Source organism: Lissotriton vulgaris, chromosome 4_1, assembly GCF_964263255.1.
Source record: "Lissotriton vulgaris chromosome 4_1, aLisVul1.2, whole genome shotgun sequence".
In the NCBI taxonomy this organism is placed as follows: domain Eukaryota; kingdom Metazoa; phylum Chordata; class Amphibia; order Caudata; family Salamandridae; genus Lissotriton; species Lissotriton vulgaris.
The window spans coordinates 992862881-992890543 of record NC_141691.1 but is presented as its reverse complement, the minus strand read 5'-3'; the positions used below and the strand labels follow the sequence as shown (position 1 = coordinate 992890543).

Genomic DNA, 27663 nt, shown 5'->3' with positions numbered 1-27663 from the left:
TTTAATTTATCACTGTGTAAAAGGAATAATACTATTAATTGTGGAATCCAAGATGAGTGTGGGAATAATTTAACACATTTTACTCACACGCAAATTGGCAATCGCATGAATGAGATTTTGGCTGTAATGGAGTTGGGGTTTGCAAATGAATTAGTAGATCCCTCTGTTACTTTTCCCCCTACATTTAATGGAAGGGGGCTTTCAAGTACAATTGATTTTATACTAGTTTCCCTTAGTATTGCTCCAGTTATACGAAAGTTTAACACAAATAATAGTGCACTTAGTGATCATTTTCCCAACACTTTCACTGCTTTTAGCAACAGCAAGAGTCGGGTATGGCCTGGGGGAGAACTTACCGAGCCATTCCGGGTAGAGAGGGGGTGAGGTAAGGCTGTGTCCTGGCTCCCTTCTTATTCACCCTTTATACCAACGGGTTAGAAGCAGCAATGCTGGAAGATAGCCAGGACCTGCCCACCATTGGTCGCCGTTCAATACCAGCATTATTATATGCCGATGACGAGGTGATCATGGCAAGAGCCTCCCTGCAGTGACAGCGGGCTCTAGACAAATATTGCAGCTTTATGAAAAGACTGAGCCTCATGGTGAATATAAAAAAGACCTATGTAATGCATGCAGGCCATAGACCAAAAAAAGTAAAAGAAATTTTTATAAATAATATCAAGTTGGAGTGTACGACTTCCTATCCTTATCTTGGGATTTTAATTGACAATAGGTCGCTATGGACACAAGCCATACATGCGAGGAAACTGTCATTTCTTAGGGCTACCACTGCTCTCGTGGTATTTGCACAGAAGATAGGGAAGAGGTCCCCCTCAGAAATGTTAAAGATATATCAAGCCAAATGCATTAGTGTAGTAAGCTATGGTGCAGGGGTGTGGGGCCACGCTACGGTGGATGAGCTACAGAAGATCGAGAATAGCTTCCTGAGATTTCTTCTGGCAGTCCCTCAGAGTACCTCGATATATTGTTGCCACTCAGAATTAGGACTGGATTACAAGTCGGATATTGTTAGAATCCAACCAATCATGTTATGGCATCGCGTTTGGACAACGGAACAGTGCGAACTGTCGCAACGCCTTATCCAGGATTATCTTACGCTTGATAAGATGCATAAGATCACTTGGCTAGTTTTTGTGAAAACTTTTTTTGACGATCTAGGCCTTCCGAGATATTTCAGTCATCCACTATTTATCTATTTCCGAGATATCGAGGAAAGATTTTTAAAAGTTATGTCTGTTGCATCTAGGGCAACTGCGACTTTCTAATGAGATCGGGAAAAGCTCAGTGCAGCACATCTTAGCTATTCAGACTACTTTTACTGAGCAGCCATACTTAACGTACAACTTGAACTCATATGAAAATGTTCTATTGACCCGCTTTAGACTTGACATTTTCCATCATCTAAAAACTTTTCCCCAACAGAACGATTAGTCTAGGAATCTATCTGCGTGTCCGTGTGATGATGTTTCCCAACAAACTCTAATTCACATAGTGTTGTTTTGCTGATTTTCTGCAAATCCACGAAGGCGAAGGATAGTTCCTATATTGAGATCAATGGGATTGCGTTGTTGTCGCCCAGCTTTTTTAGCTCTCCAATTTCTGGATAACGAACTGTATGCTAAATCTATAGCCTGTTTTTTGAAGTTTTGTATACATCATCGTCCTAATCTTGATTAATTCCTGATGCACAGGCATTTTAACTTGAAGCACTCTGTTTTAATCGTTCTTTTTCTTTTTTTACAAATACTGAATTCGCAATGAATTGATTTTTATTGATTGTATTTATTGTTCAAATCTGTTTTTATTTGTACTTTTATGGTTTTTCTACAAATTATGAAAACCGAATAAAGGAATTTTGAAATTTGAAGACCTGTATTAAAATATTTACACTAGGTACAGTCTGATTACTTATTGCTCAAATATGTATTTTGTAAGCAGTTGTTTCATCTCAAACATTGTACCATTATGCGGCAGTTTAGCTTAGGCTGTGTGCAGGGCATCAGTCGGGGTACACGCGGGTGGACGGCGTCCACCCACTATTTTCACAGGGTGAACACAAACCACCCTGCCAAGAATTTGGGCCTGCTGAATAATGTGTTGAACTCGTCCCGGTGTAATTTCCAAACACCGGGTCACTTCCAGCAGTGCCTGCACATTGTCTGCTTTCCATCTGCAGCAAGCGACAATGTACAGGCAGGGACGGGGCTCACTTATTTAAGACTCCTGCTGGGCCCATAACAAATGCCGACTTTTGTGAGTCTCTTGGGTGGGAGCAGTCAGGAGCCTCACACCTAGAAGCAAATGAATCGGAGGGGAAACAAAGGTTAGAACTTCACACATACTTAAGAAAGGCAGCTTTTCACTTTGTGCAGTCCCTGTTTAGGAGATATGCATGCACTGTAAGAATGTGCACTTTAAGAATGTCAGATGTGTTGGTCTTTCCCAGTATTTACACACAGCAAATTGTATTTATATAGAGTTTACTACACCTGTAATAATTGAAGTGCCACTATTTTTTCTTGTATAGCCCTACTCATCCCAATGCAGGGTGTCAGAGCGCTTTACATCAACATGCACATATTACAAGTGCAATACATTATATAAGTTTGTAAATGAATGTACAGGATGTTACATAAAACTGGGGGATTGCAAGGTGTAGAAGTCACATATCATCTTCCATAGCTCACTGTGTTATTATCCTCGCAAGGACTCAAACATACACATGATAGACCTGCTATACATATATGTGAGGGCTTTAGATCTGATGTCACTTCTTGTGATGCCACTTCCTGTAAAGTTGTGGCGTGTAATGCCACTTTCTATGATGTCCATTCCTGTGATGCCATGTGTGATGTTGTGTGCTGTGATGTTGTTTGATGTGATGCGCCGTGATGTCACTTGCATACTGCCTAACTAGGTTAGTCAACCCACTTCTTTTTTAAGACTTGTGCCCTGACTCTGTGTGATGCAGTTTTAAACTAATGACTTACATATTCACAGTGCTTTCTGTCACAGGCTGGGACCTCATAGTACAATAAAAAATACAAGTCACTAATCCTTACTGAGCCAGCTAGGGTTCCATCCTAGGTCTCCCAGGTTTCACACACTCAGATGTACAATACTAGCATCTGCCAACTGAAGTTTCATAATCTAGAAGAGTGCTTTTCACAAGTTTAAAGATGAAAAAACGAGAAAATATTTTAAGAATATTGTGTTGTTTTCTTTTGAGCTACCTCGCACCCCACCACCACATTAATTGACCCCCCTGTCCCTCGAATCACAGTTCCTGTGCTTTTTAATGAACTTCAAATGCTGTGTGTAAATTAAGACAGCCTGGAAACATGCTACATAAACAAAACCAGGCCATCTTCATTTACAAGTACTTGCAGGCAGAGACATTAGCGCCCCCTGGAAACCTTCAAGGATCCCCAGGGGAGAGTTTGAAGACCTCTGGGCCCTGTTTCCTCCTGTTACCTTGCGACCTCTACTGGTGACGCAGGAACTGACCGGCGTCTAGACCTGCTGGAGAACCGGCCTGAGCTGCAGGTTATACGACATTTAGTGTTGGTTAAGCCTTAAAATTGGAACAAGGCTTCTTTTTGAAGCCACCTTCCTGTTTTTACACAAACAACCGTCTGTGGTGACAACAAAGCCTGTATTTTTTTCATCAGGCCTCAGCATATTGTGGTATGAAGTAATTTTCCAGTATGAAAATCAGTTTGACAGCAGCAAATCACGCTTACCAACTTCATTAACAAACTCGGGCTAATCAGCTTGCGGCTGTTTAAGTTCCCCTCGGCATGCAGGTGACCGGGATGTTTTTGTGTTGTTTGACATGTTCAAAGAAGCGAGACTATGTCAAAAGACGGGGGTCACTTGAGTGTGCAATGAGATGCCAACCCCGAAGTGGGCGGAGACCTAAGCAGCAGCTTGGGTTTCTGTCTTGCTTGCCACTTTACGTGATTCCCTTGCTGCTCTATCAAAGCGTTACTTTATAAAAGTGGCCCGGTACACACAGCAGTTGAAAGAAACGTGCCTGGGCTGCGTGGTGTAACCTTCCCAATTGCCCGCGCCGATGACCACATTTTTCTAGTCATCCAGCCTCGGCCCTCAAGCTCCCTTCTTTCCCTCTCGCGGGTGCCTGCTGCCTGAGCCTGTTTCCTCAAGACTCGACATCATTTCCCCTCATCTTTCTCATTGTCTTCATGGTTCGTTCTTGTACCCTCCCTTAGTTACACGTCATCTTCCCCGTTAGGTTTTTCTCAGTGCTTTGAGCTGGACTAGGAGCAGGATGAGCACTATAGAAACCACACACACAAAACCACCTTGTATTGTCTTCCCTCTCTGCGGCCCTCTTCCTCAGACATCCGCCCCATCCCTCGTCTCCCCACCTTGGCCCACTACCGAAGCCAAGGTCTCAAAAACTTGGCGCACACGAATGACGCTTGTGCTCCTAACGATGTATTTATCATCGGACTATAGTAACTATGGCTTGCAAGGTTAATTGTATGGAAATTCAAATATGTTTCTCTTTAAAGAGACATTACAAAAGGGTTGTCCGGTTGTTCGCCCCACCACACCACGTCATGCGACTGGCCGATTGTGTGTAGACACATGCATACCTTGTGTAAATGATGTCAGTGGGCTGCTTGACACCCCGAATCTGAGAACGAAAGTGGATAGTTGTACCTCAGAATTCTGCGAAAAGGCCTAATGTTTCCAGGCCCAATTAGTATGTTCTAGTGTGTGTAAAACATGAAGGACATGGACGGGAATAGACGGCGACCATTTCAGTTTTTCTGATTTTAGTAATGCACACGGTGTACTCCTGTGCGTGAGGTTTAAATGATCCTGGAAACGGACAGTTCGTACACGCTATAAATTACATTTCTGACATGCTTATGTGGGCACTTGCAAAGTGTCTCCTTACTGTGAAACAGTTTGTCAGTGCTGTTGAAAAGATCTGCGTCACGGTTCTCTTTCAGAAACTTTCCTATGCTGCCGTAGAGAATGAATTCGTTCGCACCAAAGTATTATGTTGTGGGGAGATTTATTTAGCACGTGCTACCCATCACGAGGTGCTGAAGCCGCTGTGCAGCCGGGTTGCAAACTACTTCGTGGAATGCTTGCAACATAAGAGTCTTTGTTAGCCGTATGGAATTGCGTTTTGTCGTGCTGTTTAACGTGTTGTCACGCCCTTTCTGAGCAGTCTGCCGTGCACTATGTTGTGTGATCTGTTTTCAGAGGTTTGTCACAAACTGTCATGGAATCTGTCTAGCAATAGGTCCTGAGGTGATTTTGCATTGGCCATGCAGGCTGTTATACTGGAGATCACGCAAGCGTCTGTGTAGTGGTCGTACATTGATGAAGCTGAATGAATAAGCACATAGATTCATTCACATACATGCACATATAAAACTATGTTTGGTATAGCTATTTTGAGCAGAGCACCCTAGGTAGGTTAATGCTTGGAGGTTCAGTATTTTAAAAATGGCCGCCGTCACAGATTGACTGCTATCATTTGTTAAACGACTCTATACAGTGCTGTCTCTTTTAGAGTGTTAAGACCGATATCTGTGGTTGAAGGCACACACTGATAGATTAAATAAAGGTGAACCTCTTTCAGAAGCTGTTGGTTTATGGAGAGCATTAATAAAAAATGTTATAAAATACGTATTTTGAAGGAACACATAGGTACTACATCTTTTTTTCTGCTAGATTGAACAACAAAAATCCTAATCTCAATATATCAACTAGTTATATCAACTAGTCGGAACATATTAACTGCGTCTGGATGGAATTTTGTGAAAGATTCGCAAACAAAGCAAATTCCCTATATTGTAGGAAGAATTGTAAGGTGACAGCTTCTCCACAATCAAGAATTTATTTGCGATCAACATTAACAAACTCCCCCAGTTTGTTATGAACTTGGGAGTAACAATGGGGCCCTGTTTAAATAAAATGAACATTCAGACGGATGTATGATGTTACCACGCGATCATTTTGATCGCGGTACATTACATCGCTGATTTTACAACGCAAGTTGTTACAACAAATTGCACTGAAGGGTACTGGACTTAGGAATAGTATGATTTACTATTCCAACTCCAGCCTACGTACAGTAGGGAAGGTGATGGAATAGTAAATCACACTGTTCCTTAGTCAAGAGCACCCTCCAGTGCAAGTCGTGGTAAAGACTTGCGTTGTAAAAGCAGCGATGTGAAAGTATTGCAGTGTTTTCACTGCGTTGTTAAGGTTGTTTCCCTATTCAGACTTGAAGGTTGAGAGGAGTAGTTAATGGAAACCTTTGTAACTCTATATGTTAAATGTAGCTTTGACAGCCAGTTTGGGATGTTACCCTGTAATGGTAAAGCGATGATAACTGTATGCATAACATTTAATACAATAGTTTGAAATAAAAAAAAAGAAAATGGATTTTGAGTTTTTTTAATTGTTTCTGCTACAGAAAGAACTTAAATCTACATTATGTAAATGTTATCAAATTAGCATTGGAATACAGAAAGCATGTTCTATTTTGCATTGATGCAGATAGGCAACTCATCTAATTTATTTGTTACATGTAACCTCTAAAGCCTTCCCAGTGTAGAAGTTGTGAGTGATCAAATATGTTAACAAATGAACTGCAGCACTCCCATTCAATTGGAGTGGCCACCTTGGAATGTCCTATTTGCTAAGACATAATAGCCACATAAGAGTTATTTAATTGACAGTATTTTGTTAAATTGGTATAGTGATAGATCCTGGGTAATTTCCTTGCTTGTTAGACAAACGTTTCTCAAGTTTAAAGGGAGACCAATGGGTAGACTGTCTGTCCTCTAGTACTCTGGGGTGGATAGAATGTCCTCAACTCCGTAATCCTCTCTGCCGTAAACTGGCGACTAGCCTGCTGGCCATATTGGTGATGGGGTCCGATGTTAGTGTTTGTCTTACCTTTACTATGCTAAGCAACTCCTGCTCCCATGTCATGTGGCACAGCTAATGAATTTAGGTTGTAAGGTACAGAGACTGTTTAATATCTGCATTCATGTATGGTTCCCTGCATTGCGCATTGTAAGATACTTGATGTAACATCACTCGTGGACACAAAGAGAGTTAAAAACAAAAAAAGCATGTTTTTCTAATTTTGTCTAAACTAGTTAGTAAATATCACTTTTTCTCGAATTGTATTTGTAGTCTTAAGTTTTTGATTGTGATAAGTCTATTTCCAGTGTGTGCAAATTCCTTGTCCGAGATTCATTGTGCGTGCATATAAATGGTGAATGGCCCCATGTAGAGTTTTACCATTTCATGGCTGCTGTACCAGTTAGTGTCTGATAGGTGGTTAGGAATTGCAACACTCTAACTTCTCTCTGTCCTACTTTAAAAGAGAGACAGTCCTAGGTTTGAAACATACTCATATCCGTTATTTATTCATTTTTCTTTTTTGTCCCAATTAAACATCCATGATATAGCTTAGAAAAGTGAAACATGGCAGTTGGCCTACTAGTCCCCTTCCCTCTCGTTGCTCGCCCTTGTTAATCTTGCCTACCACTTCTTTGTCTATCACCTCCTTATTTTGCTCTCTCTCATCTTTTCTGTTACATAATGGATTGTTTTATATTGTAACTTTCAATACTACTTTTATTGACAAGTTTCTCTGAATATGGTGGTATTGCACTCTATTGCTGTTTTCGATGGTTTCACTTTGCTTTGAGAATTTGTATGTATCAAATCATCCTGCTTTTAAAAGTTTTGTAAAAAAAATCGATTTTCTTTCCTCTGAATTTCGTAGTGTGAATTTTTGTATTTCAGCATCTGATCTTCTTCTATTTTATAGCTTCTTTTTATTATTTTAATGTAATTGTTTTTCAAAAATGCAATAAACAAAGAGTTCATTGCAAAGAGGACAGTGTAACGAAGTGTAGCAACACCTCCATCCCTGCCCTCTCCAAGGCTGAGAATGTCCAACAGGTGCCAATTCTTAAAAAGCAAATACAAATACATCACATTTGAACCAGGATAACAAACTCCAGAATCTCAGCAGAAAGTGCACAGTGCAAAAACAGACCATTCTGTGGTAATAAAAGTTAAATAGAGCTGAGTAGGAAATAAAATAACCAATGCAACAGTACATCGTTAAATGAAACACAACAACGGCCAAATTATTACACAGTATTGAATGAGCATAGTTTTCTAAGATAGTAAAGTGACCAATGCAAACAATGCATCCAGATATATAACAAATCAATTTGTGTAAATATACAGGCAGCAAAAGCCTGTATAGGACTAATTCCCTGAGGGGTAAAGTGACCAGTGCATCAATTTATCCTAATAAACAGCTGAGGAAGAATGTAAATGCAGAACAGCAACTAATAAATAAACCAATACAACAAATCATCCAGATCGACTTCTCAGAAAAAAAATGTGTTACAGTTTACTAGTTTGAGTGGGAAACAAGGCTCAGGCACTTGCCCCACTTAATTCCAAGTTTGGTTGTTCAAGCCAGCGAGAGAGAGGTCCCAAATGACTAACCCTTTCTTTTTAGCCCGGATACCATTTTAAGAGTAGATTGCCCTTTCAAGAGCAAATATTGAATAGAGCTGAGCCTACCAATGTGTTAACAATGTAGGATTAGGGTCTATCCAGGCTGTCGTTATACTTAACCTGTAAATTGCCATAGCAACAAAGATTGATTTTATAGCTTCTTACTGTTAGGTTTTGAAAATGTAACAGTTGAATATGTCTTTAAAGTAGGATTATAATGTTACATCTTAAAAAAAAAAAGGAAATGGTTTTCTTGCTCAGGGCTATTACAAAGAAAGTTGTCCTTGTAATTAAATTTGTTAAATCTTTAGTGTATTAGATTAGAAATAATGCAGACTTTCTGAATATGCCACATTTCTGCATTATAATTGAAAGCCAAATGCTGTTGTAGCATAGACAGTGTTAAATCATGAATGCCGAAACCATTGGCATGATGTCAAACGCAACCCACTAATCCACGCTGTCATGAAATTATTTGCACTGGCAGTCTTTTTCTGGACAAATAGGAAGTAGAGAAGACAACCTAGGAGCTACAGGGGTGGCAAGAAAGATGATTAAGCCTATGCCCTAATGCTAGCATACCCTGCACATACCCACTCCAGAAGGAGCTCAAAACAAGGCAAAATTATGTGATGCGCGTGTTTAATCTATAGTCAGGTGACATGAATAGCAAACAAACCAAAAAAGAGAAACAAAGTTATATTCCACAGTCCAAAAGCCAGAGGCGCAAATATCCAGTAGGAAGACAAAGTAGGAAGGCTCTCTGTTGGAAAGCCAGTGAAGGAAAGTCCAGAACTTCTTACATGGGTTTCAAAACCGGGGACACCTATTTTGCATTTATGATAAATGAGTAACTATTGTTGATTGGTTTCAGCTATGCTCTGCCATCTTCCCATATGAACTTCGGTTACAGTGGCACACCAATTTGGTTGTTTTTGCGAAATAGAATCACAGGCTCAGGTACGGAATGAGAAGTATTGCTCTGTCAGCATCAGGAAGACCCTTGAGTATCTAAGGTAGGATAGTGGTAGATGCTCTGTGTAGATGTGGACCTGCACACCAATTGTAAACTAATGATTCTCAAAGCTTTTTCCCACGATTATCAAAATAAGTGAGCTACTTCACTTGGGAATCGCCGCAAGATAGTGGTAGAGCCACTATTGTATTTTTGGTTCAGGGCTTGTTCCTGCGCGGTGGGCTCTAAGTGGCAGTATAATGGGATTGTCTCAGTTTTTCTAGAGTTGTTCTCATCCACCTTATGTCAGTGTGGTGTGAGAGAGAGCCCAACTGACACCATTTTGAGGGAGCTGACCACTTTTACTTGGTTTCTTTTGGGAGTAGTACATTACTCGCCTGGTCTCATCTATGCAAGGGCGAAGCGATGTGCAGTCGCCTAGCGGAACGTTGCAGAACTATATCACCCCGGAATGATGATAATTCTTTTTCATGTCATACCACTGTTCTGAGTAGTTCTGGCAGAGAAATTAGGGAACCTTCGATTTTATTCCAAGAAAAAACTTTGCAACATAATTTCCTGTTTCCATCGTGGCGTTACCAAGGAAATTGTTCTGCTAAAAAGGCAACACCATAATGTAAAGGATCTGAATTAGCCAATCATTCTGCTGCCTGCCAGGGATGTCTGTGGTTCTCTGAATTTCTAATAATTTTTGCACTAGAATGTAGAATTTGTAATCTCACTATGAAGTGCTCAGTGTTTATATAGTTTCCTTTGAACATGTTTTCAAATTCAAGTTGTTACAGCAAAAGATTCTGCACAGTAGCATCGGAAAGCAGGAGTTTCTCTGAACCTCCTCTAAATTACGAACTTTCATGAATCGCATTGGACTTCTTGCAAGTTGCCTGAGAATCTCACTCTTGAACGGTTTGCCTTCTCATAGGCACTGTACATATCCATCATCCTTTCTAGCAATTACTTTTGGTTGCCTTAGCCTCTTTGGCTCAAAGCTTGTTAAAGGAAGCTTGTCGACGTGCAGGCCCACATACAGGAACATAACAAAACAACCTCCCCCAATTGTTTGTAACAAAAACAGCAATCACTGTATTTTTGTGCCTGTGCACTCTTGAGCGCCACTAGAAACTCTCTGGTATGTAAAGTAATGCTTATCGACCATGGTCAATATGTTTTGAAAGTTTCATCGAAACACTGCTACTCTTAGCACGTTTTCATCCACAGCAAGAAATTCACCCGACACTGCTTTAGCAGAATCCTGGTATGCCTACGATGGACATGCAGCGGGTTAGTCAGATTTTTAGCCTGAGCTTTAATGACTCCCTTTGCATTCTCTCTTAGATGAGAAATCGTCTATATTTACTAAAATGTGTGTCTCCAAACAATCTAAAGATTTCATAGCAAAATGGTGGTCAAGGGATTGGCATATAGCGAGTTTCCCTCTTGACTCCTCTAGGATATCTTGTGAGGCTTTACATCTTTTATTTAGCATGACTGCCTCAGGTTTGGGAGATGGGCCTACCCTATGGAGTGGCTTGTGCACTTGTATTTTATAAAACTAACTGCCACATGCAAGGGGAGAGATCGTAAAGAGGGTCTTTCCTTGTGCGTATTTTGTTAAAATAAACAATAAACCTATAAAAAAATGTTTAGGAAGCATTGCGTTACTCCAAGGTCAGCACGAGCATTCACCTACTGCTCCAAGCATGGCACTACAGGAGACATACGAGTCTGCCTCTATTTTGCAGCTATTCCTGTATAGAGCGCGTGCTTTGAGGTGTGTATCATTGGCATGAACCTGCTTAGTTCCACCAGCATCCTGGACCTTGCACAATCCCTATACTTTCCTGCTGCCCGTGGACATAACAGTCCCTGGATCTCTGCTCACCAGAAGCACAGTAGATGCATCTCAAAGTCTCATAGTTACTTGTTGTGGTTATGTCTGAGGTAGACTGCAGTGTGGGCATCAGGCCAGGGTTCACTCCGACTGCCAGTGAGCTGCTGTCTTTTTGGCCTTTTCTCACCCCATTGATCAATGCTTCCAGGTAGAAATTGATGCTGACTCTCTTTAATAACTTTTTTAAAGGTGATGAAAATAATGGATGATCCCAACAGACTGTCCCGGTTATGTCACTGCCTGGGGAAAGAAGCACAATAGATATATTTTATCCTGCTGAACATGAGGATGGACGACTTCATAACAACAGAAAGCACGCTCAGCACAGTGGTTAATCCACAAGTATTTGCAGACTATGAGCTATTTCTTCTGCACAAGACCAGAACAAGTCAAGTTCTTTAATCACGCGTGCGTCTGTCGGAGTTGGTGCAAGGGCCAATGAAAAAGTAGGGGTTCATATAATCCAAGCCGGATAGTGCTCAAGCTGCATCAACTAAATCTGAGTTTGAGGGAACAGCACATGTCGCTGAAAAACATCCTGGATCTTAGCTGATCGCATGAGCTTTTTTGAGAGCCTGTGCAGCATTCAGGGAGGAAGCATTCACCTGGATCTGAAGTAGGGAAACCACTGGATCAAGTTAAACAAATAAAAGTGAATAGCAAAATCAAGGAGTGGGAAAGTATGTGATGAAATGGGGAAAGCAGGAAGAGAGCAGGGTTTGGAGAGGGGCTAAGATCACCAGTAAGGAGGGTGGGAGGGGACAGCTGAAAAAATTCCTTCGTCCACGGAACTGCAGGAACCCCAGGAGGTGGAATGAGACAGAAATAGTGAAAAGAATGAGATGAGCGAGCCGATCACCAGTGGGCTGATGGAAGATGTAATTGGTAATATCGCAAGTAAAGGGTTGCCAGAGAAAGAAGCCCAAAAGCCAATGTTTGGGGGTGTCTATACCGAAAGCCTACTCAAAGTACGTTTTTTTTTACAAATGTATTTAGTAATTTTAGTCGTACAGATGTGAAGCAGTACATAATGTCTTCAATAAAACTTTGTGTTGTAATGCATCCTTGATTAACATTAGAAACAGTGTGAAAGTAAGACACAAGGAAATCATATAAAACTTCCAAAAACATTGGAGATAACACTTTTGTGTTCACAGTGATTAATAAGAGCTGTGCATTTAGTTGTTTTCTGAAGATCTATAATGAGAGCTAGGGCGGCAAATCCTGGAAGACTTGGGATATGTATGCACCATGGAGTTTTGTTATGGCGACTCGTGTTATCATTATAACATTGAAAAGTAGCTCACATTTTCTCAAACCTACTCATCCTGCCATGTACTATTGCAGTAAATGGTTCCACTGCATATACCAACCTCAGTTTGGACCACCATGTGGATATCAGAGGAAAGCTAGACCGTTTTCATGCTTAAGGCGTCGTAGGCATGCAGCAGAGTCAAGCAGTCTGCCTGATAAAATGATGCAAGGATTCTCTTAGCCCGCTACTGTATCGTCAAATAGTGACATAAGAGGTTGTTTCTTTAATTCTGCACCAGTAATTCGTTAATGTGGACTAGAATATCTCTCCAAAAAGCTTCCACTACTACATAGTCCACCACGTATGTGTCACTGTGTTCTCTGAAAACCCCTCCAACATATATCAGGAGATCCAAAAATTACCTTCATGTGCTCAGGAACATGACACCACAGCTAGACAATTTTCTATGCATTCTCATTATGTTGTGAGCACATTGAGGAAATAGTTATTCTATACCAAATATTGAGCCATAGTTCCTCAGAAATCTCCAACCTCAGTATGGCCTCCCAGAAGGCTGTGAGTGGCCCTGCTGTTAGTGCGGATGCCCCCAAGTATCTGTATAGCTTAAAAAATACCTAGAGGCAATGATCATTTAGTAAGGTGCTGAAGCCCACCCAGCTTCACGTCTCTTTATCCCCCCCTAATGTAATAACAGAAGATGGAAAATATCTGCCCTGTCGAAGGCAGGCTTGGCAACAACAATCTGTTGCTCTCATCATCAAATAGTTTTCTAGGTGTAATTTCAGAGCCTGACAACCATCTTTCAAACCCTTTATTTTAGGGACTTGGGAAAAATTGGGGCAGTGGAGGTCAGGAGTCATAGTAGATGGGAATGGGACCTAATTCCCTCCTGATCACCGTTTTCGAAGCCGTGGAAGCACATGGTTTGGCTTAAAGGAATACTCTCAACTTGAGCCATTAGCTTTTCACTTTGGTTATTTGTCAAATCCATTATTGGTCTAAGTAGGGCTGCCTTGAAAGTCTGTCTACACTTGAACGAAGTCGAGCCCCCCCCCCCAATAAATTGGTTTGAACAAGCTCCCAAATTTGGGAATCTATGTGACGCCACCTGAGCTACTTATATTAATTTAATTGGGGGGGGGGTTAATTCATTTTTATACATGCACACACTCAATGTGGCCAATCTGTAGAGCTACTTGATTAGAATATCTAACAATGGTGGTATTTCCACAGAAATGCAGGAACTCCAGGAGTTGGACAGAGACAGAACTAGTGAAAAGAATGAGATGAGAGAGCCGACCAGTGGGCTGATGGAAGATGTAATTGGTAATATGGCAAGTAAAGGGTTGCCAGAGAAAGAAGCCCAAAAGCTAATGCTGACGAGGGCACCCAGGCCCTCGTCAGCAGTAGACTGGACTACAGCAACGCACTCTACGCAGCAGCCCCGGCCAAACTCCTGAAACTTCTCCAACGCATCCAGAACGCCTCCGCATGCCTGATCCTAGACATCCCCCGCCGCAGCCACATCACACCCCACCTGAGGGACCTGCACTGGATCCCCATCAGAAAGAGGTTAACCTTCAAGCTCCTCACCCACGCACACAAGGCTCTCCAAGACACCGGACCAGCGTACCTAAACAGCCGACTTAGCCCCTACACCCCAACCCAGAAGCTCCGCTCCGTAGACCGCGCCCTCGCCACCGTCCCCTGCATACGAAGAGTGACCGCCGGTGGCAGATCATTCACCCACCTCGCCGCCAAGACGTAAAAAACCCTCCCCATCCGCCTACGGCAGACCGAAGACCTCCGCACCTCAGGAGACTCCTCAAGATCTGGCTCTTCGAACAGTAGCAGCGCCCCCCCCCCCCCTTCCCCCTAGCGCCTTGAGACCCACAGGGGTATGTAGTGCGCTTTATAAATGCTATGATTGATTGATTGATATTTTACACTTGTATAAATGGTTCACCTTTCACTGGAATGTGAGCTATAAGTAACTAAGAGATCACATAACTACTGAAAATCACATGCATTTATAGTGTTTGCAAAGTGTGGGTGGAGGACTGACCCTCAGAACCATAGATTAGGAATAATTAACCTTGAGGTCTGAAACCAAGGGGACACTTTTGAACTCCTTCACTAATGGGTCATGAAATGCGGTCATTCGTTTGTGACAGCTGACAGGCATAAGACCTCTACAGTATTAACCACAAAATAACAATTCTGTTGTGTAATCACAGCACCAGAGTGCAGGCTTTTCACTGGACAAAATAAGTGTCATCTTCTTTTAGTGGGCAAACAACTATTCTATCCTAGATTAGTACCTGGGAATGTTAGAGTAAACGTTATAGTCCCTCGTGTTCTGATGGAAGGATCTCCATCTGCGAAGCAGGTCTTAGTCTCCTATAGCCTTCATCAGAAATGACGGGGGATCAAGGATAGAACCTGTGAGACTCAATCAGCCCCATAGCAGGATTCAAGGCCTCTTATCATTAGCTCTTCTTTCAAAATGTCTGCTATGAAATGGAGTAGCATGGCAAAGAACTGATCCTTAAACAGAAAAAGGCACACCAATCTTTACTCCAAACATCTCCTCAATCCTAGGACAACAATCCTTTACCTTAGACAGCATCTAAGTAGTAAAGTTAATCTCTTTGAAACCCCTTTAGTTTAAAGGAGAGCGAGGAATGGAATTGTAGCATACAATAAGGCACCTTCAATTGGGGCCTCGCTGAACCCAGCAAGCGAATCTCCTGTAGCAGTGCTGTTGCAGTTGCCTTGGAATCTAGCCAACACGAGAGGATCCTGCTCTTCATCAGCAGATTGACGTTTTACACATGTTGGGTCAATATGTTAAACAGAAACATTACTTCACAATAAATCTCAAAAACTGGTCAACACAATTTCCAGAGTATGTGTAATAACCATGGATAAGACCCGGCAACGGAGGATTCTCAAGCTCATACAACTATCTTTAAGTCTGGACATCACACCACTCAAACTATGGATTATTACGGTTCCCTTTGTACTAAATACGGCCAAAATCAACATAAAAAAATTGTTGTATGAAGCTAAGAATTATAATAAAGAACCTTTAACTTACAAGCCATATTCATTGCAAGAGAATGAGGTATGTGGAAACAGCAGCACCTTGAGCCACTACCAGACCCCAGGAGACTCCTGCTGCATACCTTTGAGAAAGAACACTCCCAGTCAAGCATTCCCAGAGCGTTAGAAAGTTGTGCAACTAAGCTGGTCACCTTAAATCTGTTTACTCTCACTAAGGGATATGTAGTCAAAAGGAATCACAGGAGACCCCATTATCTAAGTGTCCAACGAATACCATTAAGTTAAAGTTTTTCTTTCTTTTGACACGTTGCGTCTGCCAACCCTCAGTATTTGGCTGTTCCTCCTGCGTTACTGTAGGTTCAAGATCGGGCAAGTTACGTTTTTTTGCAGCATCATCTTTGGTCTTAACTGAATGTTGTTCGCGGTTAAGAATGAAGGATAAACCAAAGGGCAATCTCCAGTGATATTGGACTTTCTCATTCCACAGATGGATTGTAGTGACCTGGCACTCTCTTTGCCTATCGAGAGTATACACTACGAGGTCTTAAAAGATCGAAATTGTATCCCACTCAAAGTGAATGATGTCATTTTTTTTGTCATACAGCAGTGCAGAAGTAATGATTTATTGTGAGTATATTGGGGTCAATTTCTATTATTGAAGGTAGGCTGAAAGCACTCTGTACGGTCCAATATTGGCAAAACCTTCAGAAGCCTGTAAGAGATGACATAAATGTCTCTGCACATGATGTGTTTTCAGTACTGAGTTTGTAACATCAGAGCTAACTAATTCCTCTAATACATATAGTGTTTCTCCTTGAACGGATCTCACAGTTGTCTGGCTTCACCTGCATTGTCTGGTGGTGTCCCAGGAACACAGAGCCTAGTATCTGTAATTAATCATTTTGTTTGGGAGCTTGTTCACCCATTCACACCTCCTAAATGGCCAGCTTTCCTGATATAGCACAAATAAATGTCCTTTTGCAACTTCTGCACCAGGAGTTGGCACCTTTTTGTCGAAGGTCCTTGCCATTTATGTAGTTATTTTGTGGCACAAAAACACGTTTTTAATCTAGGGAGTTTTTGCTGTCTTGCTCTTTTACAGAGCCATCAGAGCGGGGCTACAGATCCTGTCATTCCTGCAGCAGGTTCAAAGAGACAGGTCTTAGATTTTAAAGGTGTCTTAGTCAACAATTTGCAGTGTTAATGATGAATATAGATGTGGTGCAGAACAGCATATTCCAGTATTTGGAGTAGGCGTACATTTTGACTGATCTCCTCTTGATATGACTGCTTGGTGGTATTGCTAAAGCTGATTTCTTATGTCTCTAAAGTGGGTAGGAAGCAGTTATAGTTGATTTCGAGCACCCCAATCTCATTTCTGTGTGATAAATGAGCCCCTGTATTGTATTTCAAGTGTCCCCTTAATGCAGGGGGATTCTGAAGTTTATGGTCGGTCACCTTAGCAGCAATCGCATCTTTTCACCAGAATAGCCTGCAGGAGAGCTTCACACAGTAGCATGAACACATTTATTCCTACCTTGACCATTGAAAATTACTTGGCATAATTGGCAAACCAGGTCTGTGCAAGTGCTCTCTTCTCAAATCTCTCTCGCTCTTGACTTCTAGAGCAGGATTTGGTCAGTCATGCACTTTTCCATAAGCAGTTCAATTCAGGAGCAGATTCAGTGCCAGCCACGCTACAGGTCCTCCTGCCTTGTGCTCCCATCTGCTCCTGATGTCATTTTGGACTGTCGAGGAAGGGGAGCTTTCATTACGCAAGGATCCATTATTATTCAACAAAATTGCTGCCAACCGAGTTCTGCTGATGCTCCATCCCACATCACAACAATCTTTTGATCAGGATGTCAAATGGGCTCTGGTATCTCCATGGAAGCCTCAGTAACTTGTCACCCAGAGCTGAGCGATAACCAATACGACTGTGTTCTCTTTGTGGCCACGCTCCTCCCCAGGTATATTCAAGTATTAGATACAATAGACCGTTGATGATAGATGGCAAATATGTCAGCAGGTGAAAGCAGAAAAGAAGTTCCACCTCTGAAAAACTTGAGAAATGTAAGTGACAGAAGACAGTGCCTAAAGGTACCACAGAAAAGAGTCAAAACAGGAAAAAATGTATAGCATCTTGAAAATTATCCCTGGTTAATGAATACGATGGACACATTCAAGATGCAAGGAATGAACGTAATCTCTTCTTGACTCTAAAAAGCATGGCAGATTACATGTTGGGTGAACAATTCAGAGTACTTCCCTCGGATCAGGAGTGCAAACTGCTAAGAAGTGTATTGATGCCTACTGAGATCCCAAGCTCCGGCTGTAGGGGTTTCTTGGAAGGAAAAGCCACACCTAGTCAAAAGGTGTTACACAGGCAGGTACTGTCACCATGTCAACTGTTGCATCGCTAAGAAAGTATTTGTAACTAATACTTTCAAACAGTGTTGGTTGGCATCTGTGCAGTCAGTCATCCTAGCTGACTATAAACCCCTTTTCTGGCCGAAGGGGAAGGTGAAGCTGTTCATCGGACCTGTAAAGATTATGACTGCTACATTGACATATCATATTCCACATAAAAAACAGACGAAGAAAGAATTACTAAAACTACATGTATTGGGTTAGGTAAAAAAAAAAGTGACACCTACAACATCGCAGAGCTGTCCAGGAAAAGTTACAAAAATAAAGAAGCCGCAAGGGAACCGCCCCTAATTGTGCTATAAATTATGAGAGATATCTGACGAAGCCCTGTGGTTCTCCATATTGGATCCAATTAAAGACTGGTTGGTTAAAGCTACACGAGGAAGCAGATATTTTACAACTTTCAACCAATGTTGGGGTCCTAACCTTTAGAGTATCCCCTTTAATGAATGCGTTTCAGTACACCATTGATTACCCAAGCGTTTTTAATGTCCATGATGACATCTAAATCCACACACAAACTGAAAGTGAAGCACACAGTCACTCCATTTCCTCCAAAAAAGAGAGCAGTATGTAAGTATAGAGAGAGAGCAACATAGAAAATCATTGCAAACCTGTCAAACTGTGTCTGAGTTTTGCAGTTTCTCTTTCTCTCAACTGAGGGATCCCAATCTCACCCCCAGTCACAGATCTGGGTTGAATCCATCATAATTCTTTAGCTCACTTTGCCACCTCCGTTCAGACCCAGCTTTATGCAAATCAGTCTTGACCCTGTGCCTCATGGGAACAGTCCAGCCCGAATGGCCAAGCCAGGCCTTCCCTGAACCGGAAAAAAGCATCCTGGGTACGGTTTCTGGGTAACACCCTTCATCAGCCAGGCTAGCTTGAATCCATTGGCAAAGTGAGAAAGAGACCCATGTCTGGACATACCCTGTCAACTTAAGGCGAACAAAGCAAACACAAGGAGATGATGGACGGACCGCTGAAACTTGTCAGACACTCCCTCCCATTCACAGATCTGGGTTGAATACATCATCATTCTATAGCTTACTTCGCCACCTCAGTCCATACCCAGCTTTATGCAAATCAGTCTTTACCCTGTGCCTCATGGAAACAGTCCTGCCCGAACTGCCAAGCCAGGCCTTCCCTGAACCGGAAACAAGCATCCTTGGAACGGTTTCTGGGTAACACCCTTCATCAGCCAGGCTAGCTTGAATCCAGTGGCAAAGTGAGCAAGGGACCCACGTCTAGGCATACCCTGCTGTCATACTGCACCCAATCGGTAGCGAGTCGCCCATCATGGACTTTAGCACCTGGTTCGTATAGCATGCAGAAAAACATAGGAATGACAAGATGAGCTGTACGCCAGTGACCATGTTCTCAGACTTTCAAGTGGGAAGCCTACATCTAGTGAAGGACGTGCCTCTTCTGGGAAATTTCAAAGGCTGTTTGAAACTCACCTTCCAACAGCCACTCAAGCGAAAGGCAGCATCACAGTGGCAAGATTGTCAGTAATATATTAGCAGTCAAAAGAATCTAAGGTTAAAAAAATTGGGGAGAATCAGTTTCACCCACCCCAAGATATGTTTGACTTGTAGCAAGAGACAGGTGAGGTTGTAGAGACGTAGAGGAATGATCACAGAAACTTGAAGATGCGGAACCATCCTGAGTTCCGAGCATTCAAACCACATCCCCGGTTGCTAAATCGATGGGTAGAGGTGGGCAAGTCACCAATTAATAGGGAAAGCCCTGCCAATGGCCTGTCTTGGCTCTTAAAGCCTGGGCACCAGCTAAGCCATCACCCTAATTGGCATGTAAATGCCCCAACAAACATGCATTAATACGATAAGCACTCTTCAAAATAGTGTATTTCTTTATAACGCAGAAGTGGTTAACCTTAGTACATTCGATTAAATCATTGCATTAAGTGACATTTATTTTAAGTAATAGTTTTTAACGATTACCTTAGATCCCCTCCCCCATAGCCACCAACCTGGGGATGATGCCATAGTCAATCAAGAGGCAAACCAGTTGACATGTGTCCACTTTAAGTGGCCTATATTGATATTCTAGATTAAGCAACATTGCAGTCTATGTAGAGGACACATCCTGAACTAATGTGTTTCAAGGTCTCTCAAATATAATGATGAAGACAATGGTAGGTCAATGAAATAAAGTGCCTGGTATTACATAATGTGGTCAGGCTAGGGTGCAGGATCTTATTCCATCTTTCTAGTTTTGCAATTCAACCACTGGATGCATAGTTCTCTCTTGTTTAAAAAAATGTATTGGAGCTTAATGCGTTGCGTTTATTTCTTTGAGGAGCTTCATTGGTACGTGTATTAAACTAATACATGTACTATCTGTTAAGTCAAGTTGACACGAGAACTCTTTCTGGGAAAAAAGTTAACTTAGGGAAAGACGGGAGACTCTATTTTACTGTTTATCTGTCCGGCTCCCACTGAAACACACAGGCTTCAGGAGAGGCTCAAACCTCTCAACACCTTAATGAAAACAATTGCATGTATATCAAAACCAGCTGCAGTTTCTTCATTTGAGCGAGGGGGCGTTGACCCACCACCTCTGTTGCCCCCACATGCATTGCCAATTCAAAGTGCCACATCATATACCATATTAATATATAGTGCAGCATGTTTAGTCCGTCTGCTCGTGTTTATGTAGGGCAGGGCTTGGCCAATCCTGCTGATTGGCAGTCAGCAGCAAAAGCCTGGTGCGCATGTCTGGTTGGACCGGTTTGTTACTGTGGCCATCCAGACGTGCACTTTAGGGATTATAACTGCACTGCTAATGAGCCAGTGGAAAATGCAGCACAGCAGCCCCGTCTCTTTGGAGCGCTGGGTTTCCCTGCTCAAACCAATCCTTGCTTTACTCTCATTCTGTTTACTAGTAAAACGGCATGAGAGCAAGGCACGAATTGGTTGTTTTTAAAGCAGCAAGTTCAGGCGGCGGACGACGTGACTGGATTTGTTGGTGCCTGGTGGAGACGGAGCGGGCAGCACCTTTGGCGTCAGCAGCCAGAGTGGCAGCGTTGTTGCTATGCTCTCCGCTGTGCCCCAGACTGCTGAAAAAAGGGAACAGATGAGCAAGTGGTCCGACAGGGTACACTTTGGAGGTGTTGCAGGTACTTTATGGCAAATGCAGAGTGTGGAGATTTGTCAACTCACTGACATACTCTGCAGTGGGACACGTTTAATGCAACAGTGATGCCCTGTTGCATTAAACCTGTCTCACTGCAGTGTGTTAAGAGATATTTTTTTGGGGGCTAGGGAAGCAGGTTTGAGTCTGTCGCTCAACATTTGATTCTGGGCAAATCATGTAATCTCCCCAGTGCCCATAAAAAATGACGGTAAACATGTTAAATGTTGCTTAACTGGTGATTAAGTAAAGCACTTCAAAACATTTGGGTCGAGTTAACGTGCTAGACTGATTTTATAGTACAAACTCTGAGGCGTTGAGCCTAAAGGCACTGTTAGATAATCATAGGGCGTACTAAAATATTCACTTTGCTCTCCTCACCATTTGTATATGTCACCAACCCCCATTGATCAAAACCTAGGTCTGTGAGAGCCCACAGAGCTACAGGTCTTCCTAGAAGCGCAAGTGCAGAGCTCCGCTGCAGACTTCACGGCAGAGCTCACACGGTGCAGGCTTTTTGGCATTTTTCATTCTTCCCTATGGGTGGCAGCGGCAATGCAGGTGGGCTGATCATTAAAACCCAATAGAGTGCTGTGAAAGTGTTCAGAGAGGTACTGTTTTAAAAATCCTTAGCCTAACAGCCTGTCCCAGCACTTTTGGAGCCCTAAGTGTTACTATCAGCTCATCTCCAAGGCCCATCACTGGGCTGCGCCTCTGCTGCGGGAGCAGAGGAGGGCAGGACAGAAGCTTTTGGCATTAGATGTGAGCAAGGGTGGCAAACAGAAGCCACAGGAAGGCTTGGTTCATGGTGGCCTCGAACGTCCAAAAGGGACCTTGAGCCAAGCTAGAGCCTTCAGTGGCTCTCCACATCTTCATGACGGGTGAGACCTCTCTAGCAGTGTCCTCAGGGCATCTCCCCATGTGAATCTCAGCATCATTCGAGACAACCCCAAGTTCTCTAGTGAAATAAAAGTGAATATGTTCTCAACCTCTCGGTGACCATGTAGTCCTACTGTTTGGTATTAGTCTTGTAGATGGTCTGTCTCTTTGGGGAGAGATAATATGCACACTTTGGGCTAGTAGCACGGTCCCTTGAGGAAGGTTTGCACAGATCCAGGGTTGGCTTTAGCTGGGGCGACTGGAATTCAGTAATTCTGCATAATTATGGATTTTCCATATCTCTTACATAATCAGTCATCTGCTGCATAATGTGCAGACCTGAAAAAAATATGTGCTACTAGGACAGATGGATCAAAAAATACCAAACATGCTGCCACGTGCGCTGCTGTGCATTGGCAGCTCCTTTGTGAGGGTTAACTGGAGACCTTCCAGTTACTGATTGGATTACTGTATTTAGGTGTTAAACTGATACTAATGAGGTAAAATCCGTGCCCAATGTAATAATACAAAACAGTGAAGTGCTACTGACACAAAATGTGGTGCGTCACACCGCATAATTTGCTTTTTCGTGATGCATAATGTACTCACCCTTGCTGCATAATTTGGCCCTCCCCTGCCACATAACTCCAGTGGCCCTGGCTGTAGCATGCTCTGTCATGGCATCACAGGAACAGTAAAAGAATGCGAACTCACAGGGCCAGTGCCATACGAACACACTTTGTAGACCTGGTCCACGTTGTCATGTCCCACAGGCATCGCAGGCTCTGCGTGTTGCCAACAAATATGACACAGGGACCATTTAGTGTCATTGCAGTGGTTTTGTTTCTCTACCTCACGCAGCCTTACACGCAGATGGCCACCAATCTCCGTGTCCACGCAGTGTTTCCAGTACTGGGAATTTCACCCTACAAATCACTGCTGGAAGAAGTCAGTTTTATTAGTTTAGTGGAAGCAAACCAAGACTACAAGCCACAGAATGCATTTGTTCTGTCGTGAAAGGTGAGGACTGAAAACTGTGTTGTGGATATGGAGTGGGATGGCCACCACACTTTAGATGCAAGAGTAGAGCGAGTCTCACAAGGTACCACCAGCCGCTTGCTGAACTGTGGAAGAAGCCGTTATTTCCTTGCATGCTACTTTGGTCTTTGGGAACCAAGAACCCGGCTGTGTGAAATAAGGAAGCAGGTCTGTTTAAATCTCATGTTCCTTAACAGTTAGCTAGAACCTTTTCCTTTAAATTCAGGTTATTATTTTGAAGCTGTGCAGGCCTGAGCAAGTATAATGTATGTTAGTTTTTCTTTTCTTTTTTTTTGCTCTTTTCTGATGTGTGTGGGCTTGCACCGTAACCAAGCAACACTGCACACACAACTGCAGAGATGGGGATTTTTTGTCAAAAATGGTAGCAGGTAAGGAAAGCTTCTGTCTTGAAGCAGCAGTGCTACCACTTTTTTACTGAAACCCATGTCACAAGCATGAGGTAGACGTGGTTGCACCCAGTCCCATGCTATTTTTAGAGAGGGGACGCCACCACTCCCTTAGCCTAAGCCCTCGGGAGGTTTGGAGGTCTTCTGCCCTAGCAATGCCTTGGTTTGCATTTGCAAAAACGTGTGGTACTGCATTCACTTGTAATGTTTCACACTATGGAAATGATCACGTGGATTCTGCTTCAAATATAGAGTTTCTTTATGTAGAAACCATTCACTGCTTTGCATGCACAGACAAAAAACATATGTATTGTATTATATTGTATTGTAATTACATTTATATAGTGCTTACTAACTTTCACGAGGCATCAAATCGCTTTTTCTGCGAGTAGCACGCTACTCCGGAACCCATAAAGGATTAGTGATGAATTAGTATAGTGAAAATATGAAAGTAATTTGAGTGGTGGACATTTGGTTTAAATATCAATAATACATTGTGTGTTAATGTTCATTCATAAAGTAAACACAGTATCTCAGCTTTGACTGGGCAATAAGCCGGTTTCCTTTTAAGTGACCCCATTTAGCGTGGTGTCATTTAGAATTACCTATGATAAACAGTCCTCCGACTATTTTATTTAGGAATTGTGCCCTGCTGATGACCATCTACCAGAAGGTACAGTTGACTGCACCTATTTTATCAGTGATTAAATTGCCATGCATCCTGTTGTGAAATGGTCATTCTGACTTTCAGTATAGGGTGAACATAGTCCCCAATCATTCTTGGATTAATGTATTCGCTGGTTGCTATTCGGCCATTTCCTTTGACAAAACATTTTTTGTTGTAGTCGTAAAAATCCAGTTTACTAAAAGCGTGATAACACAGAAAGAGATGTCGTAATTCATTGGGCGCCTGTTGTCTATAACTGCGTAATTTGTTACACAAGCCAAAGAAGAGATCATAAAAGAACCAATTTTTGTATATTGCCAGTTATAATTGGTGATCTAAATGGGCACAATTAATAATATGCCTGTCCATGGATTTAAAACTTAGATACCTTGTGGCACTTTAGAAGGATTAAACAAAGTAATTGATTTATTTCTGCCATGCTTTACATATACAAATGTATGGGTACAGAATGGGAGTGGTATGCACATTAGTGGGCATCATTTCTACCGTTCATGCCTACTCCTGTTCAGGCTGTTCTGTGGATTACTCAGTCTCTCTTTTGCTCCAAATTTACCAATTTTCTATTTACAAATACATTTTACATTTTGTTTTCTACATCAGCGTTTCCTTACCAGTGCCTCACATCTTGTTATAAAATGAACGCAATTTTAGGAAGTCTGCATCAGCAAATAGTTCCAGGTCAATCACGTAGGTCAGCGTAGCTTGTTGGCTGTATGTTTTCTTTATTTTCTCTATGATGCTGATTCTTAGACTGCGGCTCCACCCCCAAATACAAGACGCCAGTGACCGCACTGAAAATCTAGTATGGAACGGTCCACCTAGGCTGTATCAGAATCTGTTTGAGACTAAGACTGAAGTCTCTATGGATCAAACTCAATCAGTCTTCCCTGGCACTAGATTGGAAAAATAATAAGTCAGACGCTTAGTCATTGGTTTTCCCTCAAGCGGTACTCGACTGCCAGCCGATCCGCCAGTGGATACACAAGGGCCTAGTGTTATGGACTACAGCACACCAGAACCACCCTCTATCACCAACTAGATCGCCCTCTGCCATTGGCCCAGACTCTGTGATCCCAGATGAACTTGTGCTGAGACAGGTCTGTGCATACCCAGCGGCAACAGTACTTGGTATGACCCTTCGCTCAGCACTGTGGAGTAATGAGAAATCATATCTTGGACTCCGTTTGCCCTCGTTTCAAATTTTGTTGTTGTTTGTGTTTGTGATATTTGGAGTTGTTTCTCCCTCTATTGAATAATACGTATATTTTTTTTTCTTAAGAGAACATTGTTCCTTATAGTAATCCATTAAAACGAGCATGTGTAGCTAAGCCTTACTAGAGGATCGTCATTGAAATGAGATGGTTGAAACAGTAAAAAAAATCGATTTGACACAAAACTATTAAACCAACAGGTCTGAGTAATAGAAGGGTTAGATTTTCAGTCATTTTTCAGTTCAGGTGTTTCAGTTGAAATACCTTTTGCCCCGGTTCTTTTACCAAATGCCAGAAGATCCTTTCAGATGGAGACTATATACCATGGCCCCTATTTTGTACTTGTTTTAGGATGTCTGTAATGTAAATATATATTGCTTCCACGTGATAAAGTTGGTATCACTTGTGTGACAGAACCCCATTGTAGTAGAGAACTGTGTGCCCGCTTTTGGATGTAAGACACTCATAAATTTACAGAAAAATGCAGTGATGGCTGTGTGTTGTTTTACTATTAATCACCTTAAATGCATTTTATAGTGTATACCACAATACGAATTTGTGGTGTACGCTCTAGTCTATGGAGTGTACGCGATGACGCGTCACGCCATAGACCGGAGCGTTAGGAGCGCGCGCATGCGCAGGAGGCAAGCAGCGGAAGGCGCGAAGGGATAATTGGCAGTTGGCGACTGGAGCTAGCAGCGGCAAGACGCTCGGCGCCCTGGCTTAGTAGCATGTTACTTTAAGGAGAATAAATACCTGTTAATAACTACACAGGCTCCAGTGTGTACTTCAAGGGGGAAGAACCAGACTTTACATTGGCGACGAGGCTGGCACCTAGAACATCACCGTGCACACAGAACTGGATCTACATCCTCCAAACAGTCCCACATCAGCCAGAGGGACAGGACAACAAACAGCACGAGCACAGGGCGTGGCAGCAGCGCAGGAGCCACGAGAAAGACCGGGAAACAGCGAAAACCACCAGGTCAGTGCTGCCCAAGTACAGAAATAACGGCCAGCACCCTGGCAGCCAAGGGCATCACCCCTAAGTCAGAAGAAGAGACACAGGAAGATAACCTCACGCCGCCCATAAGGGATAGTACCCCAGGCAGTCCCAGGAGTCAAGGGGACGCAGCAGGGAGTGCAGGGGCATCCAGGGGGCCCAACCAGCTCGACGCCCAGGAGGCAAACCCCAGAGGTGAAGAAAAAATGGCAAACCAAGCCTCAGCCTTGATGGCACCAGTACCATTCCTACCCAGACCGGGTGAGCCGCAGTTAAAATGGGAGGACTGGAAAGAATACTTTCTAAACTACATTGAAGCTCTGGAAGATGAAGGGGAAGCGGAATACACCCCGGCAAGAAAGAAGAGATTACTGCTTCACAATTTAGGCCCAGAAGGGGTGAGGGTATTCAAGAATCTTGTACCCAAGGAGAGGGGTGCAACGGAGACAGATGTATTCAAGAATGCACTCGATGACTTGGACAGCCACTACCGCCCAGCGGTGTGCGTCTCCATAGATCGCTACAACTTTCATCAGAGAAAGCAAGAGGCAGGCGAATCCATTGATGATTATGTAGCAGCCCTACGACGCTTGGCCATCACTTGTCAGTATGGTGCTCTCCAAGATGAATACATAAAAGATCAGATCGTGATGCACACGACCAGCAGAGCTGTCCAAGACAAATTATGGGCAATGAATGAAACGTCTCTCAAGGAAGTGGTGGCGATGGTCAAGAAAGCAGAAATGTCCAAGCGGGGAGCTGATGCAGCAAAACGGGAAAGTGTGCCAAGGCAAATGATCAACAAGATTGACGAGGTACCTCACCCCAACAATCCCAAGGGCAGATATGGAGACATGAGGAAAGACGCCAGAGGTACGGGAAAGCAGACGAGTCGCCCCAGCCCCGGCAGCAAATTCGCGTGCTACAGGTGTGGCAGTACGGCGCACATGGCCCAGGACCAAAGATGTCCCGCGTTCCGCGCTAGGTGCGCGTTCTGTGGGTTGACGGGGCATTATGAAAAAGTATGTCGGAAGAAAGGGCTGAAATCCTCTGTCAAGTGTGTGGAAGCAGCCACTG

General features: G+C 42.8%; 1 protein-coding gene across 2 annotated transcripts in view; it reads left to right on the top strand.

Moving 5' to 3' along the window:
• GNAL (G protein subunit alpha L) overlaps positions 1–27663 on the top strand; it is a 928322-nt gene that overhangs the window by 710141 nt on the left and 190518 nt on the right. The gene's annotated exons all lie outside the window — the stretch shown is intronic.